Source organism: Carcharhinus amblyrhynchos, unplaced genomic scaffold, assembly GCF_965287045.1.
Source record: "Carcharhinus amblyrhynchos unplaced genomic scaffold, sCarAmb.v2.hapA scaffold_461, whole genome shotgun sequence".
NCBI lineage: Eukaryota > Metazoa > Chordata > Chondrichthyes > Carcharhiniformes > Carcharhinidae > Carcharhinus > Carcharhinus amblyrhynchos.
In genome coordinates this window covers 23,127-35,695 of record NW_027650201.1, presented here as the reverse complement: position 1 = coordinate 35,695, position 12,569 = coordinate 23,127, and positions in this window count along the sequence as shown.

Here is a 12,569-nt window from a genome sequence, read left to right as displayed (position 1 = left end):
GGCCTAACTCATCCTGGGAGAACCTCAAGCCTTGATGGTCAAATTGGAAATTCCAGATGCATGAACCCTTTTCAACTTTGACCTCCTGTGCTTATTGAACATGCATGCTGTTCCTCAATGTTGGAACCAAATTGCTTGATGAGATCCTTCAGTAAAAAGTGGAACACGCTCTAAAACCCTTGATTCAGACTCGTCCTTGCACTTCCAGGTCACCTCAACCTTCAAACTGAGGGAGAGTCTTTCACTGGGCATCGGAGAAAGAGACCAGGTTCAGTGCTGTATCTGTCCTGGGAGTGTTTGATGGGGACAGTGTAGAGGGAGCTTTACTCTGTATCTAACCCCGTGCTGTATCTGTCCTGGGAGTGTTTGATGGGGACAGTGTAGAGGGAGCTTTACTCTGTATCTCACCCCGTGCTGTACCTGTCCTGGGAGTGTTTGATGGGGACAGTGTTGAGGGAACTTTACTCTGTATCTAACCCTGTGCTGTACCTGTCCTGGGAGTGTTTGATGGGGACAGTGTAGAGGGAGCTTTACTCTGTATCTAACCCCGTGCTGTACCTGTCCTGGGAGTGTTTGATGGGGACAGTGTTGAGGGAACTTTACACACTGTCTCTCCCAGAGGCAACAGTCCAAGAGTGTTTACAGCAGAGAAAGAGTCCATTCTTCCCCTCTTCTTGGTCCTGTTATACATATCAGTTTTGCAAGTCTCAGCTGATACCTGACAAACTCACTGGGTGGGGTTCACTATGGGATACAGGCCAGAAAAGTGACTTCAGTGGCCTGGAGGCTGTTCAAGAAGGCTGCAAGACAGTCACAACTGCATTTCTCTGATACCTTTGCAACAGTAGCCCATCCTCATGGCATTTCACAAGAACAGCAATCAGACAGAGTTTAATCCCAGTCACACACACAGATATCAGAGACAGACAAGCAAAAGCTCGGTCACAGAGGGTGGTTTTTAAGGAGCGCCTTAAAGGAGAGAGAAAGACAGAGACAGAGAGAGATACAGAGAGACAGACAGAGAAGGACACAGAGAGAGATGCAGAGAGGGAGAGACTGAGAGACACACGGAGACAGAGAGGGACGCAGAGAGAGAGGGAGAGAGAGAGGGAGAGAGAGAGAGAAACAGAAAGACAGAGAGGGGGGAGAGACAGAGAGGGAGAGAGAGAAAGACAGAGAGAGAGAAATACAGACAGAGACAGAGAAAGAGAGACACAGAGAGAGACACAGACACAGAGACAAAGTGAGAGAACAAAACAGAGTTTGACTTGATTTATTATTGTCACATGTATTAACACAGTGAAAAGTATTGTTTCTTGTGTGCTATACAAAGCATACCATTCATGAGAAGGAAAGGAGAGAGTGCAGAATGTAGTATTACAGTTATAGTTAGGGTATAGAGGAAGATCAACTTCATGCAAAGTAGGCCCATTCAAAAGTCTGACAGCTGCAGGGAAGAAGCTGTTCTTGAGTCAGTTGGTACATGACCTCAGACTTTTATAGCTTGTTCCGAAGGAAGAAGGTGGAAGAGGGAATATCCGGGGTGCATGGGGTCCTTGATTATGCTGGCTGCTTTGCTGAGGCATTGGGAATTGTAGGTGGAGTCAGTGGGTAGGAGGCTGATTTGATTGATGGATTGGGCTACATTCACGATCTTTTGTAGCTCCTTGCGGTCTTGGGCAGAGCAGGACCCACGCCAAGTTGTGATACACCATAGAAAGCATTCTTTCTGGTTGTATCTATAAAAGTTGGTGAGAATCGTAGCGGACATGCCAAATTTCCTTTGTCTCCTGGAAAAGGAGAGGTGTTGATGGGCTTTCTTAACTATAGTGTCGGCATTGGTGGGGGGGGTGGGAAATCAGTACAAATTGTTGGTGATCTGGACACCTAAAATCTTGATGATCTTGACAATTTCTACTTCGCCCCTGTTGATGCAGACACAGTAAGAAGTCTCACAACGCCAGGTTAAAGTCCAACAGGTTTATTTCATAGCACAAGCCACAAGCTTTGGGAGTGCTGCTCCTTCGTCAGGTGAGTGGGAGTTCTGTTCACAAACAGGGCATATAAAGACACAAACTCAATTTACAAAATAATGATTGGAATGCGAGTCTTTACAGGTAATCAAGTCTTAAAAGTACAGACAACGTGAGTGGAGAGAGGGTTAAGTACAGGTTAAGGAGCTGTGTATTGTCTCCAGACAGGACAGAACTGAGACAGAGACAGAACCGTCCTGTCTGGAGACAATACACATCTCCTTCAGCTGTTCTTAACCCTATCAACGATTCAAATATCTCTGCTTGGGGATCTGCAATTTCCTCCCTAGCCTCCCACAATGTCCTGGGATATACTTCATCAGGTCCAGGGGATTTTCTAAAGGATGCACTTTAAGATTTCCAGCACTTCTTTCTCTGTAATATGTACACTCCTCAAGACATCACTATTTATTTCCCCAAGATCCCTAATATCCATGCTTTTTTCACCAGTAAATACTGATGAGAAATATTCATTTAGGATCTCACCCATCTCTGCGGATCCACAGATAGATGACCTTGTTGATCCTTAAGAGGGCCGACTCTCTCCCTTAGTTACTCTTTTGCCCTTTATGTATTTGTAGAAGTTCTTTGGATTCCCCTTCGTCTTACCTGCCAAAACAATCTTGTGTCCCCTTTTTGCCCTCCTGATTTCTCTTTTAACTCTACACCTACACTCCCTATACTCTTCAAGGGATTCACTTGATCCCAGTTGCCTACGCATGTCATGTGCCTCCTTCTTCTTCTTGAACAAGGCCTCAATATCGCGAGTCATCCAGGGTTCCCTCCTGCCAGCTTTGCTCTTCACTCTAAGAGGAACGTGTTTATCCTGAACCCTGGTCAACACACTTTTGAAAGCCTCCCACTTACCCGACATCCCTTTGCTTTTTTTCTAATCACTAACCCGCACTCCTACCTTCTCCTTCAACTTTGATTTTTCTAATCTTCCACATAACTGAGCCCTCCCTTCCAGTATTTATTTTAAAGCCTTTCCCACAGTCTTAATTATGTGATTTGCCAGGATTCTGGTCCCAGCACAATTCAGATGCAACCCCCTCCCAATGGAACAGCTCCGTCCTTCCCCAGTGCTGGTGCTCATATCCCATGACACAGCCAAGTAGGCCGTGTTTCACTGGCCCCTGATAGGAAGGATTCCTCTGCGTCATCAGACAATTTATGTGCCTTTGTGGCAACCAGTTGACCAATCAGCAAAACAGAAGCAATGAGAGTTGAACAGAATGATGCTGCCCTTTAACCGGAGTCTCTTTATTGCTCACTCTTTCTGCAAGAAGGAGTACTCACATCATGGTCCCTAGCAGAACATGCCCTGTGAATTTTTCTGCAATGCTAAACCCAACTTTTAAGCAGTGTAATAGTCTGCAAAGCACTGGTGATGGAAGCAGATTTAATGCTAATTTTCAAAAGGAAATTTACTCAGAGGGTAGTAAGGGCGTGGAATGCCCTGCCTGCAGCAGTTGTGGACTCGCCAACTTTAAGGGCGTTCAAATGGTCAGTGGATAGGCATATGGATAAGATTGGAATAGTTTAGGTTAGAGGGTCATTAGATTGGTTCCACTGGTTGGCGCAACATCGAGGGCCGAAGGGCCTGTACTGCGCTGTAATGTTCTATGTTCTAATTGGTTAAATTGAAAGGGAGGCATTGACAGGGTTATAGACAAGGGATAAGGGTGTGATTTTATCCTGTGCTGCTTTCTCCCATGAAATGAGTATAAAGTGAGTATATTGCTAGAGTTCTACCTGAGCTCAGCATATGCTGAACACAGAAGGGATTTGGGCAAACACAAGTATAAGGAGTTGGGTCACAGATCAGCCATGAACAACTGTGTTCAGTTCTGGTCACCCTATTATAGAAAGCATATTATTAAGTTAGAGAGAGTGCAGAAAAGACTAACAAGGATGCTACCCAGACTTGATGGTTTGAGTTATAAGGAGAGGCTGGATAGACAGGGACTTTTCTCTTTGGAGTGTAGGGGTGACTGATACCATTTTATAAAGAATGATCTTATAGAGGGCTATAAAATAATGAGGCATAGATCAGCTAGATAGTCAATATCTTTTCCCAAAGGTAGGGGAATCTAAAACTAGACGGCATAGGTTTAAGGTGACAGGGGAGAAATACACAAGTGTCCAGAGGGGAAATTTTTTCCACACAGAGGGTGGTGAGTGTCTGGAACAAGCTGCCAGAAGTACTAGTAGACACAGGTACAATTTCTTACATGGGTAAGATGGATATAGAGGGATATGGGCCAAATGCGGGCAATTGGGACTAGCTTATGGGTTTTAAAAAAAGGGCGACATGGACAAGTTGGGCTGAAGGGCCTGCTTCCATACTGTAAACCTCTAAGACTCTATGACTCTCTCCACTCACATTGTCTGTATCTTTAAGACTTGATTACCTGTAAAGACTCACATTCCAATCATTATCTTGTGAATTGAGTTTGTGCCTTTATATGTCCTGTTTGTGAACACAACTCCCACTCACCTAATGAAGGGGCAGTGCTCCAAAAGCCTGTGGCTTGTGCTACCAAATAAACCCATTGGATTTAACCTGGTGTTGTGAGACTTCTTACTGTGCTTACCCCAGTCCAACGCCGGCATCTCCTCATGATGTAGAGAGAGGCGTTTGTCCTTTACGCTTCCTGAAGTCGATAACAATCTCCTTCGTTTCGTTGACATTGAGGGAGAGATTATTGTCACCGCACCAGTTCACCAGATTCTCTCTATCTCTTTCGTGTACTCTGTCTCGTCGTTGTTTGAGATCTGACCCACTATGGTGGCGTCATCTGCAAACTTGAAAATGCAGTTGGAGAGGAATTTGGCCAGAGTCATTATTGTATAAGCAGAATAGTAGGGGGCTGAGAACACAGTCTTTTGTTCTCAGTGCATCAGTATTTAGGATGATCGTGGTTTGTGGGTTAGGAAGTTCAGGATCTAGTCACAGAGGGAGGAGCCGAGCCCCTAGGCCACAGAGTTTGGAGAAGAGTTTCGTAGGAATAATGGTGTTAGATAGATAGAGACAGACAGAAAGACAGACAGACAGGGGGAGAGACAGAGACAGACAGACAGACAGGGGGAGAGAGAGACAGACAGACAGACAGACGGGGGAGAGAGAGACAGACAGACAGGGGGAGAGAGAGAGACAGACAGACAGACAGGGGGAGAGAGAGAGACAGACAGACAGACAGGGGGAGAGAGAGAGACAGACAGTCAGACAGGGGGAGAGACAGAGACAGACAGACAGACAGGGGGAGAGAGAGAGACAGACAGACAGACAGACAGGGGGAGAGAGAGAGAGAGACAGACAGACAAACAGGGGGAGAGAGAGAGAGAGAGACAGACAGACAGACAGGGGGAGAGAGAGAGAGAGACAGACAGACAGGGGGAGAGAGAGAGAGACAGACAGACAGACAGACAGGGGGAGAGAGAGAGAGACAGACAGACAGACAGGGGGAGAGAGAGAGAGACAGACAGACAGACAGGGGGAGAGAGAGAGAGACAGACAGACAGGGGGAGAGAGAGACAGACAGACAGACAGGGGGAGAGAGAGAGAGAGAGACAGACAGGGGGAGAGAGAGACAGACAGACAGGGGGAGAGAGAGAGACAGACAGACAGGGGGAGGGAGAGAGACAGACAGACAGGGGGAGGGAGAGAGACAGACAGACAGACAGGGGGAGAGAGAGACAGACAGACAGGGGGAGAGAGAGAGACAGACAGACAGGGGGAGAGAGAGACAGACAGACAGACAGGGGGAGAGAGACAGACAGACAGACAGACAGACAGGGGGAGAGAGAGACAGACAGACAGACAGACAGGGGGAGAGAGAGAGACAGACAGACGGGGGAGAGAGAGAGACAGACAGACAGGGGGAGAGAGAGAGACAGACAGACAGACAGGGGGAGAGAGAGAGAGACAGACAGACAGGGGGAGAGAGAGAGAGACAGACAGACAGGGGGAGAGAGAGAGAGACAGACAGACAGGGGGAGAGAGACAGACAGACAGACAGACAGGGGGAGAGAGACAGATAGACAGACAGACGGGGGAGAGAGACAGACAGACGGACAGACAGGGGGAGAGAGACAGACAGACAGGGGGAGAGAGACAGACAGACAGACAGACAGGGGGAGAGAGACAGACAGACAGGGGGAGAGAGACAGACAGACAGACAGACAGGGGAGAGAGACAGACAGACAGGGGGAGAGAGAGACAGACAGACAGGGGGAGAGAGAGACAGACAGACAGACAGGGGGAGAGAGACAGACAGACAGACAGGGGGAGAGAGACAGACAGACAGACAGACAGGGGAGAGAGACAGACAGACAGGGGGAGAGAGAGACAGACAGACAGGGGGAGAGAGAGACAGACAGACAGACAGGGGGAGAGAGACAGACAGACAGACAGGGGGAGAGAGACAGACAGGCAGACAGACAGGGGGAGAGAGACAGACAGGCAGACAGACAGGGGGAGAGAGACAGACAGGCAGACAGACAGGGGGAGAGAGACAGACAGGCAGACAGACAGGGGGAGAGAGACAGACAGGCAGACAGACAGGGGGAGAGAGACAGACAGGCAGACAGACAGGGGGAGAGAGACAGACAGGCAGACAGACAGGGGGAGAGAGACAGACAGGCAGACAGACAGGGGGAGAGAGACAGACAGGCAGACAGACAGGGGGAGAGAGACAGACAGGCAGACAGACAGGGGGAGAGAGACAGGCAGACAGACAGGGGGAGAGAGACAGACAGGCAGACAGACAGGGGGAGAGAGACAGACAGGCAGACAGACAGGGGGAGAGAGACAGACAGGCAGACAGGGGGAGAGAGACAGACAGACAGGGGGAGAGAGAGACAGACAGACAGGGGGAGAGAGAGACAGACAGACAGGGGGAGAGAGAGACAGACAGACAGGGGGGGAGAGAGACAGACAGACAGGGGGAGAGAGAGACAGACAGACAGACAGGGGGAGAGAGAGACAGACAGACAGACAGACAGGGGGAGAGAGAGACAGACAGACAGACAGGGGGAGAGAGACAGACAGACAGGGGGAGAGAGACAGACAGACAGGGGGAGAGAGACAGACAGACAGGGGGAGAGAGACAGACAGACAGGGGGAGAGAGACAGACAGACAGGGGGAGAGAGACAGACAGACAGGGGGAGAGAGACAGACAGACAGGGGGAGAGAGACAGACAGACAGGGGGAGAGAGACAGACAGACAGGGGGAGAGGGACAGACAGACAGGGGGAGAGGGACAGACAGACAGGGGGAGAGGGACAGACAGACAGACAGGGGGAGAGAGAGAGACAGACAGACAGGGGGAGAGAGAGAGACAGACAGACAGGGGGAGAGAGAGAGACAGACAGACAGGGGGAGAGAGAGAGACAGACAGACAGGGGGAGAGAGAGAGACAGACAGACAGGGGGAGAGAGAGAGACAGACAGACAGGGGGAGAGAGAGAGACAGACAGACAGGGGGAGAGAGAGAGACAGACAGACAGGGGGAGAGAGAGAGACAGACAGACAGGGGGAGAGAGAGAGACAGACAGACGGGGGAGAGAGAGAGACAGACAGACAGGGGGAGAGAGAGAGACAGACAGACAGGGGGAGAGAGAGAGACAGACAGACAGGGGGAGAGAGAGAGAGACAGACAGACAGGGGGAGAGAGAGAGAGACAGACAGACAGGGGGAGAGAGAGAGAGACAGACAGACAGGGGGAGAGAGAGAGACAGACAGACAGGGGGAGAGAGAGAGAGAGAGACAGACAGGGGGAGAGAGAGAGACAGACAGACAGGGGGAGAGAGAGAGACAGACAGACAGGGGGAGAGAGAGAGACAGACAGACAGGGGGAGAGAGAGAGACAGACAGACAGGGGGAGAGAGAGAGACAGACAGACAGGGGGAGAGAGAGAGACAGACAGACAGACAGGGGGAGAGAGAGACAGACAGACAGACAGGGGGAGAGAGAGACAGACAGACAGACGGGGGAGAGAGAGACAGACAGACAGACGGGGGAGAGAGAGACAGACAGACAGACGGGGGAGAGAGAGACAGACAGACAGACGGGGGAGAGAGAGACAGACAGACAGACGGGGAGAGAGAGAGAGGGAGGCAGACAGACGGGGGAGAGAGAGAGAGAGAGAGAGAGAGAGAGAGGCAGACAGACAGACAGGGGGAGAGAGAGAGATAGGTAGACAGACAGGGAGAGAGAGAGCGAGAGAGAGAGACAGACAGACAGGGAGAGAGAGAGAGAGAGAGGCAGACAGACAGGGGGAGAGAGAGAGAGAGAGAGAGAGAGAGGCAGACAGACGGGGGAGAGAGAGAGAGAGGCAGACAGACGGGGGGGGAGGGAGGGAGAGAGAGGCAGACAGACAGGGGGAAAGAGAGAGAGAGGCAGACAGACGGGGGAGAGAGAGAGAGAGAGAGAAGCAGACAGACGGGGGGGGCGGGGGGGAGAGAGAGAGGCAGACAGACGGGGGTGGGGAGAGAGAGAGACAGACAGACAGACAGGGGAGAGACAGACAGACAGACAGACAGGGGGAGAGAGAGACAGACAGACAGACAGGGGGAGAGAGAGACAGACAGACAGACAGGGGGAGAGACAGACAGACAGACAGACAGGGGGAGAGAGAGACAGACAGACAGACAGGGGGAGAGAGAGACAGACAGGGGGAGAGACAGACAGACAGACAGACAGGGGGAGAGAGAGACAGACAGACAGACAGACAGGGGGAGAGAGAGACAGACAGACAGACAGGGGGAGAGAGAGACAGACAGACAGACAGGGGGAGAGAGAGACAGACAGACAGACAGGGGGAGAGAGAGACAGACAGACAGACAGGGGGAGAGAGAGACAGACAGACAGACAGGGGGAGAGAGAGACAGACAGACAGACAGGGGGAGAGAGAGACAGACAGACAGACAGGGGGAGAGAGAGACAGACAGACAGACAGGGGGAGAGAGAGACAGACAGACAGACAGGGGGAGAGAGAGACAGACAGACAGACAGGGGGAGAGAGAGACAGACAGACAGACAGGGGGAGAGAGAGACAGACAGACAGACAGGGGGAGAGAGAGACAGACAGACAGACAGGGGGAGAGAGAGACAGACAGACAGACAGGGGGAGAGAGAGAGGGAGAGAGAGAGGCAGACAGACAGGGGGAGAGAGACACACACACAGACAGACAGGGGAGAGAGACAGACAGACAGACAGACAAAGATTGAGAAGAGAAGATGTCCTGCTACAGTTCTGATGTGAAGATGCCGGCGTTGGACTGGGGTAAACATAGTAAGAGGTCTGACAACACCAGGTTTAAGTCCAACTGATTTATTTGATAGTTGGTTAGGTACATTGACCCGAACAGGCACCGGACTGTGGCAACTAGGGGAATTTCACAGTAACTTCATCGCAGTGTTAATGTAAGCCTAATAAATAAACTTTAAAAGCCATGTAGGACTGAGATGAGGAGAAATGTCTTCATTTGGAGGGTTACAAACCTACCACAGAAACCCGTGGAAGTTCCATCATTGAACAGATGACTTCTATTGAAGATATCAAGGGACTTGGGGATCGTGCAGGATGGTGGGCTGAGGTAGATGATCAGTAACAATCTAGTTGAATGGCCAGACAGGCTCGAGGGGCCAAATGGCCTACTCTCCCCCCATTCCTATGTCTTGGTGTTGGTACATTTTTGGAAATTTCCAAGCCTTCACAGTGGCTGGGTCAAAATCCTGGAACTCCCTCCCTAACAGCGCTGCGGGTGCGCCTACACCACACAGGACTGCAACGGGTTCAGGATGGCGGCTCACCCACCACCTTCTCAAGGGGGCAATTAGAGATGGGGATAAATACTGGGCCCGGCCAGCCACGCCCACATCCCCGCCAATGAATGAAAGGACTGATTCCCCAATGTAAGGAGTTTTCGGGATGTTTTCCAATCAGACGGCCTAGTCTGGGCAGCGGAGAGGAGGGGGTCTTGAGTGCTGGATGGGCGTGGACTCAAGGTGAGGCGACTGGGTGGTCAGTGCATGTCAGATCACGCACAAACCCAAGCTTGCCCGCTCCCCGAGATCCAGGAATGAATCTTGTCCCATTATTTGGGAAGCCTGCAGGAAAACGTGGGCAGAGATCGAGGAACAGTTGCAGCTGTGGCTGTTCAGCCCATCAGGTCTGTGCTAGACTCCAAACACACATTATGGCTTAGTGTCACTCCTCTGCCTTTTCCCCCTACCCACGCACATCTATTCAAATAATCATCTAATGTCCCCTCGCGTGCCTCAATTGAATCTGCCTCCACCCCACTCCCGGGCAGAGCAATCCAGAAAACAACCACTCGCTGTGTGGGAAACTTTTTCCTCACATTGCATTTGCTGCTTTTACAAATCAATTCAAATCTGTGTTCCCGTCTAGTTCCCCATCCTCCAGCCAATGGGAACAGTTTCTTCCTTTCTATTCTGTCCCGGACCCCAATCCCCCCCCCTCATGATTTTGAACCCCTCGATCAAATCTCCTTTCATCCTTCTCTTCTCCCGAGGAGAACATTCCCAACTTCTCCCAATCTATCCACGGGGCTGAAGTCCCCTCATCCCTGGAAACATTCTCCTCAATCTTTTCAGCACTTTCTCTGTCAGTCTCTCTCTCTTGCTAGAATCCTAGAGCCCTACAATGCAGAAAGAGGCCCTTCGGCCCATCAAGTCTGCGCCAAACACAATCCCACCCAGGCCCTACCCTGCTATCCCTACATATTCTACCCACTACTCCCTCTAACCTACACATCCCTGGACACTAAGGGGCAATTTCTTAGCATGGCTAATCAACCTAACCCGCACATCTTTGGACTGTGGGGGGAAACTGGAGTACCTGGAAGAAACCCACACAGACACGAGGAGAATGTGCAAACTCCACACAGACAGTGACCCGAGCCAGGAATCAAACTCAGCACCCTGGAGCTGTGAAGCAGCAGTGCTAACCCACTGTGCTACCATGCCACCCATGCTGCTCTCTCTGTCTCTCTCTTTCCATCACATAAACCTGCCCTAATTGGTCAAGTCCTTGGAAAATTCCAGAAGGTAGCCAGGAAGGTATAAGATCCCAGACCTGACAGGGTTCATGCTGATCTCCCATTCTCCAGCCGACCTAGAGGTAAGTCTGGACACAGCAAAGACCAGAGCATTTTACCCTCCGACTGAAGAAACAGCATCAACCCACGAAGAGAGGGAGAGAGAAACAGGCCAAAGAATTTGACAAACCGACAAAACTTAAATAAGTTTCTAAAAGAATCAAGTAGTTAGAAGTAGAGTTGTTAGCGTTAAAATTGTAAAGTTTAATTCTTACCATTGTTGTGACTGTTTTGTTGACCGCTGGCTTGTGTGTGTAGTCCTTCTCAATACAGAGGTACTTGTGTCAAATTGTTTCACGTCCGTTGGCCAAGTGAGTCCACAAAGTCCTAGAGATACCCTGAGCCGGACAATAGAAGGATGTGTTAGCCAACTAATGGCTGGTGGTCAAGCGGGCTCCATCAAAGGGAGGTCATGTTTGACATTTCTGTTGGCATTCTTTGAGGTAATGAAGAAATTAGACAAAGGGGAGCCTGTGGATGTGATTTATTTGAATTTCCAGAAAGCTTTTGACAAGATGCCATGGGGAACACTTGCTGCCTGCAAGTCCCCCTTCCCTCTGACATACCCATTCCAAATTGGAAATATATCAGCCGTTCCTTTACTGTGGCTGGGTCAAAGTCCTGGAGCTCCCTCCCTAACAGTGCTGTGGATGTACCTACACCACACGGAACTGCAGTGGGTTCAAAATGGCGCCTCATCCACCACCTTCCCAATGGGACAATTAGGGATGGGGGGGTAAATGCTGAGTCTATCCAGAGACACTACAACCCTTGAATGAGAGGATTGAAAATAAGGAACCAACGTGTAAACATTAAAAGGAAACAGCATTGTGAAGGTTTGCCTCCAATGTGGCCATGGGCAGCCCATCGCGGTGCACTGTGGGATGTCGGCCATCCATTTCCATTTCGCGCGCGCCGCTTCTCCCACTTGGTGCGCAAGCGCAGCGGTCGGCCCTCCTCTCATATGTGCGCATGTTCGGCCCGCCGGCCGGCCTCTCGTTTCTGCGCATGTTCATTAGGGCTGCCAACTTACTGTCTCCCCACTCTGCGCATGCTCTCCCAGCCGGCCGCGGTGTTCTCTGGGATATGTAGTCCAACGCTGCCGCCAGAAGTGCTGAGGAGATGGCGGCGGCAGGGAGCCAAGGGACTACAGATTCCGCCATGACGGCGAAAGCGGGCGGCCGAAGGGATTCTATATTTATATGTAAAAAAACACACATCCATAAACTTAAAAAGTCGAGAAAATCCCTGTACGTTTTCTCACCGCAGGGCGAATGTAGTAGGGGGCTTGATAGGCTTCCGAAAGGCCGCCGCCACGACCAGTGTAAAGTAACATCACTAGAAAGCGTGGCTGACTAGGCCACAGCGTAGCTTCATCTAACCTGTGCGCCGCCGTTTCTTTCGACT